This window comes from Sinocyclocheilus rhinocerous, unplaced genomic scaffold (genome assembly GCF_001515625.1).
Source record: "Sinocyclocheilus rhinocerous isolate Xijiao unplaced genomic scaffold, SAMN03320098_v1.1 scaffold2630, whole genome shotgun sequence".
NCBI classification, from domain to species: domain Eukaryota; kingdom Metazoa; phylum Chordata; class Actinopteri; order Cypriniformes; family Cyprinidae; genus Sinocyclocheilus; species Sinocyclocheilus rhinocerous.
The window spans coordinates 3,886-9,803 of NW_015629534.1; the positions used below are offsets into that span (position 1 = coordinate 3,886).

Sequence of the window (5,918 nt, forward strand, 5' to 3'; positions counted from 1 at the left end):
TTTGCCTGTTCCAAGGAGGCCGTCTGTGAACTCTCTGCCTGTTCTGTTCCGGCCAAGGAGGTCGTCTGTGTCGTCTGTGAATGTGATGCTCCTGCCGGGGCTTTTATCAAAGCCATCAAGAGTCACATTGGCCACTCTGCCTCTGGCAAATGTACTCAAACTGGCTTGTATCTCAAGCACCGAATGACCTTTATTGAAATGAACGCCCCACTTAGGACAGACCTCTCTTTCCGACAGATGCTAGATGAAGACTATCATGTTGCAACATCTCCTCTAATGGAAACAAACATTGACATGGTTGGTGGTTTTCCGCATGACTACATGCACCTGGTTTGTCTTGGGGTGATGCGGAGACTTTTAGATTTTTGGGTGAGTTCAGGGCCGCTCTGCGTTCGTTTATCTTCCCGGCTGTGTCAGGTAATCTCAGATTCTCTTGAAGGGTTGAGATTTTACATTCCTTCTGACTTTGCACGTAAACCAAGACCACTAGCCCATAGACTGAGGTGGAAAGCTACAGAACTCAGGCAGTTCTTGTTATACACTGGTCCAGTGGTCCTTTGTAATGTACTGCCCTCACCAGTGTACAGTCATTTTATGCTTTTATCAGTTGCAATTCATATTCTTCTCAGTCGGAAATTCTGCTTTGTGTTTAATGACTTTGCTCACACATGTCTAGTGTCTTTTGTTGAACATTTCAGTGTGTTATATGGGCAGGAATTTGTGTGTTACAATGTGCATGGATTAGTGCACCTCTCTGAGGATGTAAAGCAGCATGGGAATTTAGATGAATTTTCTGCTTTTCCATTTGAAAATTATTTGGGCTCTCTTAAAAAGCTTGTGAGAAGACCTTGCAATCCTTTGGCTTAAGTCATTCGGCGACTTTCAGAAATAAATGCCCAGGGCAATACAGTACAGGAGTGCATCAATAGCCTCAGACGTGAACACAACGATGGCCCTGTTCCACTGATGTTTTCAAAATCAGTTCATCAGTTTCATGAGGTCATACTTGGTGGTTTGGTAATCAAAACAACAGATGGAGACAATTGTGTGAAAATACAGAACTGTGTTGCTATTGTTGTGAACATTATTTTAAGTGGAGGAAAGACATTTTTGGTATACAAGGAGTATAGACATAGAAGCTCTTTTTTTGATTATCCAATGAATTCATGTGACTTGGGAATTTTTGTTGTGAGGGAACTCTCTGAAGACTTGCACATCTCAGAGTTTGATGGCAATATTGAGAAGTATGTTAGGTTGCCTCTCCGAGACGGTTTTGTTGTTTTACCATTACTACACACTGCACAGACTGCAGAAGATTAAATGTGGAGTATGTGGTGATAAACCGGTAGAAACTCTGATGTTGGTAAGTATGTTTCCAAATGATGTTTTTATTTATTTCCACAGTGCCAGTTCATTCAAGTGTCTCCAACCAATAAAACCTGTTGTTATTTCAAGAAAAGGTGCAGTGGAGTTTGGAGGACATTTTCAAGAAAAAAGTAAGTGCAAACTGTGCTTGGGGGTGTTTTGGGGGTCGGGGCGGAGAGAGAGAGAAATTGCAAGCTCATAGACTGGAGTGGTCGAAGTGTGTTCGACCAAAGTCCCTTTCTTGGTTCGATTTGAAGCAGCAGAACGCGGACCGATCGCTGTATGACATCACAAGCTTTCGAATCACTCTCGCGGTACTGTGATGTCATAAAATTATCAGTCTGTGCGGCGCTGCTTCAAATCAAATACACCTCATCTCACAGCCGGTCCGTTTTGACGGCACACTTACGCTCACATCCGCATGTAAACATGTCGTCGGCGTGGAAGTTCTTATTGGACAACTTTGGAATACATCACATCCGGTCGGCGTGTCGCATACAGTGTAGTCGCTCAAGTTCAAATATTTGAACGCATCCGAAGCTCAAATCGGATCCGAAAATTCCGCATTCGCAGATGGTCAGCACCGCATGCAACCCCTGTACGACTCTCCATTGGAAATGAATGACTTCCGGTCCAACGGCTGTCGTTTGTCGTGTGCAGTGGAAAGGTGGCTTTACGCTCACATCCGCACGTAAACATGTCGTCGGCGTGGAAGTTCTTCATTGTGAGTGAAGCAGACACAAAGTTCGCAATGTGTAATACGATATTGACTGTTTTTGCTCAAGTTCGCTGACGAAGTTTTAATCAAAGCCACAGCAGAAGTGTTGTGTCTCCCAGCAACACACAGCGGTGTTTGAACGAATCAAGTGATTCAATGATTCAGTAACACTTTCATAAAGACAGATGCCTCGATTCTGAATGAATCAGCCATTTGAATTAATGACTAATGACTCGCTCATTAAAACAGTAATTTACTGTCATCTACTGGTGGTTTGGTTTCATAATTAAACGTATTGCGTTTTCCCAACATTTTTAACTTGTATGTTCAAAAATATTTAAAATATTACTCTTAAAAAAAAATATTTATGCATTTGAAATTTTGTGGTGTAATGGCACCTCAGCTTCATTAAACAGTCTGTGTAAACACATCTAATGCCACTTCAGATGCAGCTTCTGTGTTTCCTGCAGTGAAAAGGTGGAGTTTGTTGATAGTATGCGCACTCTAACGTGAACATTAAAATTTGCAAAAATAAATTACTCCACCATACCCCCAGACCCCCTACAAGGTTTATATTACGAACTATGTCACCTTGTGAGTTTGCAGGTACGTTACTAACACTAGTCTACTAAACAGCTCTTATAAAAGATGTATTTAAAATACATAATCTGTGATTTAAACAAATGTGTTACTGAAAAAGAGTAGGATTAGGGTTGACCCCAACTCGTCTGGAACATTCCTATTCCAAACCTGAATGCCTTTCGTCTGGGAGCTCAAATGAAAATATTTTGAAGAATATAAATAATATATAATAACTCATGTTCTTTTTTCTTCTTTTTTTATTGTGTGTGTTCATTAGGCATGTAAACATATTGTTTCATTTGTGGAGACTAATGAGGTGGAAGTGGTGCCTAGTAGCTGGGTACATGATGAGCAGTGCGTCTGGCCAAATCTGAAAGGAGAGAGCCTCACGAAGGCAGTGAAACTGGCAATGAAACCCAGAAAAGACTGGAAAAAATTTAGAGTTAAGCTTCTCTACACAACAGGTACTGTAATTCTTTCATGATTAACACCAACAAATTTATGTGATGCATAATATTTAAAGGGGTCATGAACTGCTTTTAAAAAAAAAATGGTATTATGTTCTCTGATGTCCATTTAAAATGTTAGCAAGCGCTGCATCACTAAAGATAGGCGCCTATATTTTTGACGGATAATAATAATAATAATCGTCTTGCTGTCGTCAAAGAAATCAGCAACAGGCGATATCTCTGACTATCGTAGATACACGATACTATCATCTACCGGCACAACACTAAATTAAAGGTTGTGATGACTATTCATTTCCTTACCATAATGTATTCTCTTGAAAATTCTTTATTGTCAAATGTGTGTTGAATGTAAACTCCTATTAGGAATTTAACCATTACATGTGAATTTATCTGAGAATATTCTTAAATAAGGAAATCTATTCAGTGATTGGTCCATGCGTATTCCGTCATCCAAAATCCCGTTTGTGGCACAGCTCAACTCTAAGATTGACACTTAAGATTTATTCCTACACTTCGCTTAAATTATGACTGAGATGCTTGATAACTAACTTGTAAGCACAGCTTTGAGTAGGGGTGCTCCGATTGATCGGCTACTGATCAATATCAGCCGATAATCACTTTGGGATGATTGATCGGCGGTCTCTAAAAAGGCAGATCTAAAAAAAAACGATCTCAAGCTGATGACGCTGCCGTGAGAGGTTTGGCATGACATGCAGCGGCACGGTCTCAGTCTCTGTCCGTGAGTGAATCACTGCGCACGCTCTCACTCTTTCTCTCTCAAAAATGTGCAAATGGCTTCAAATCACCACACATCGCGTCTGCACTATAAGCGAGCTGCACACTGCACAGTTGACACAGGAATTGTCACTTGCACAATCGAGGCAGTGTTGCATCGTCACTAAAGTTTATAAATTGCATTACTTTTAAATTCTTGCCAGTGTTTAACCATTCAGCGCTCACGCTATCCTGGAGACCGTGCGCTCATGCACACTCGCAGCGCACACACACAACGCCAGGTTCACATTACTCCATTTGCAGTGTGTATGCGGTGCATATTTTTTCTGCGCTCATGTTAACGGATTAAAGCGTTTACACTGCACATGGTTGTGGTATGTCAGTGTGTTCCAGGAGCGGTGTGTCTGCAGCAGTGCAGAGATCGATTCCACTGAATGCGTTGAATTAAAGTAACAGCGCATTGTTTGCGGTAAATATGAACATGGATTGACATGAAAATGTAGTAATTACACCATAAATGCATATTATTAAAGTCTACGGCCCCACTTTATATTAAGTGGCTTGAAAGCACAGGTTGCACTCTTGCTGCTTCCTCTCTCACAAGAGACATCTAATAGGGGAATTCCCCCCATTTAAAAAAACGAAATTCAGGCCCTGAACAAATGTCTAAAAATCCTCATTGGAGTATCACTATAAATAGTTATAAATGATAAAAAGAAGGCTTTAAAAAGATCGGTATCGGCAGATACTGCTTTCTGCAATCGGCGATCAGTGATCGGCCTCAAAAATCCTTATCGGAGCACACCTAGCTTTGAGCCAAGAATGTTTTAACACAAGTCAATTCTTAGCAGCATTTTTAAGAGTAATTCTCAGAGGCTTGATAAATACGGGCACAGGTGTACGCGCTGAGAAAAAAGTGCACGTCAGAACAGCACATGAATGAGATGTTTAACCAGCAAGAATTTATAGCACATACAAATAATGTACTTTTGTGATTGTGAATAAGTGCAGTGTCCCGTGAGTGTAACTCTACCGCTGAGTTAACATTTGATGTGAATGTATGTCGCGTTGAACAGTATTCAGACGCAGGTGCCAGGACTGATAGAATGTGCGCTGTACAGGAGCACAATACTACGATATTTCTTCAAAAGCAAATCGTGGAGACATTTTAATCGCCCACGATCAAAAATCGTCATATTGCACACCCCCTACCTCCATGTCATCCAAGATGTTCTTTCTTTCTTCAGTCACAGAAGTTAAAGTTTTTGAGGAAAACATTCCAGGATTTTTCTCCATATAGTGGACTTCAATGGTGGCTAATGATTTGAAGGTCCAAAATGCGGTTTCAATGCGGCTTCGAAGGGCTCTAAACGATCCCAGCCTAGGAATAAGAGTCTTATCTAGCGAAACGATCGGTCATTTTGCCTGCCCACGAAATACGAACAGAGTCTGACCTGCCCACAAACACTTCCGCTAGTTAGTGTGTTTACATCATGTTGAGAAGACGCTGTGTTCAAGGATACCACAGAAATACAATTCAAACCTTTTGTTGTGTGCTTGTCATTTTACCCAGGACTGCTTCTCTAATCTTGGCTTTTTTATCTTCGTTGGCTTATAATCTTCTTTATTTGGACTAACAAGCGTCTTCGAACCACAACCTGTAAGTACGATTGATACGTTATGTGTACATTTTCAATTGAGTGCTCAAAATATCAAGTTTTTGTGCTAATATGTGATGTATACCTAGTGCAGCTTTAGGTTTCCAGGTAAAGCACGATATTAGTCTTATTGAAGTAGTTCTGATAATTCGCTGTGAACCTAAGAATGTGTCGATGAATGTAGACTGACGTTCTAATTACTTCGTTTAAAAATAAAGAATGTAGTGTAGCGAACAGACTCTATAATCATTGTGAAATTGCTGTTTATTTTGCTGCACCGGCAGTTATAGGGTTAATGCGGGAGAGACGAGCGAGTTAGTTAGGCTGGTGCTCCTGTGATACTGTTCTGCATTCTGATTAAAAGTTAAGACAGAGCGTCTTTTGTCTGTC

The 5,918-nt window shown here is 40.7% G+C and overlaps 1 long non-coding RNA gene across 1 annotated transcript; it reads left to right on the plus strand.

The window, feature by feature from the left end:
• Positions 1 to 883: 883 nt before the first annotated feature.
• LOC107739196 (uncharacterized) lies at positions 884 to 3,123 on the plus strand. Its single transcript, XR_001639971.1, has 3 exons — positions 884 to 1,363; positions 1,461 to 1,496; positions 2,943 to 3,123. It is a non-coding gene; the product is annotated as an uncharacterized LOC107739196 (long non-coding RNA).
• Positions 3,124 to 5,918: the final 2,795 nt, after the last annotated feature.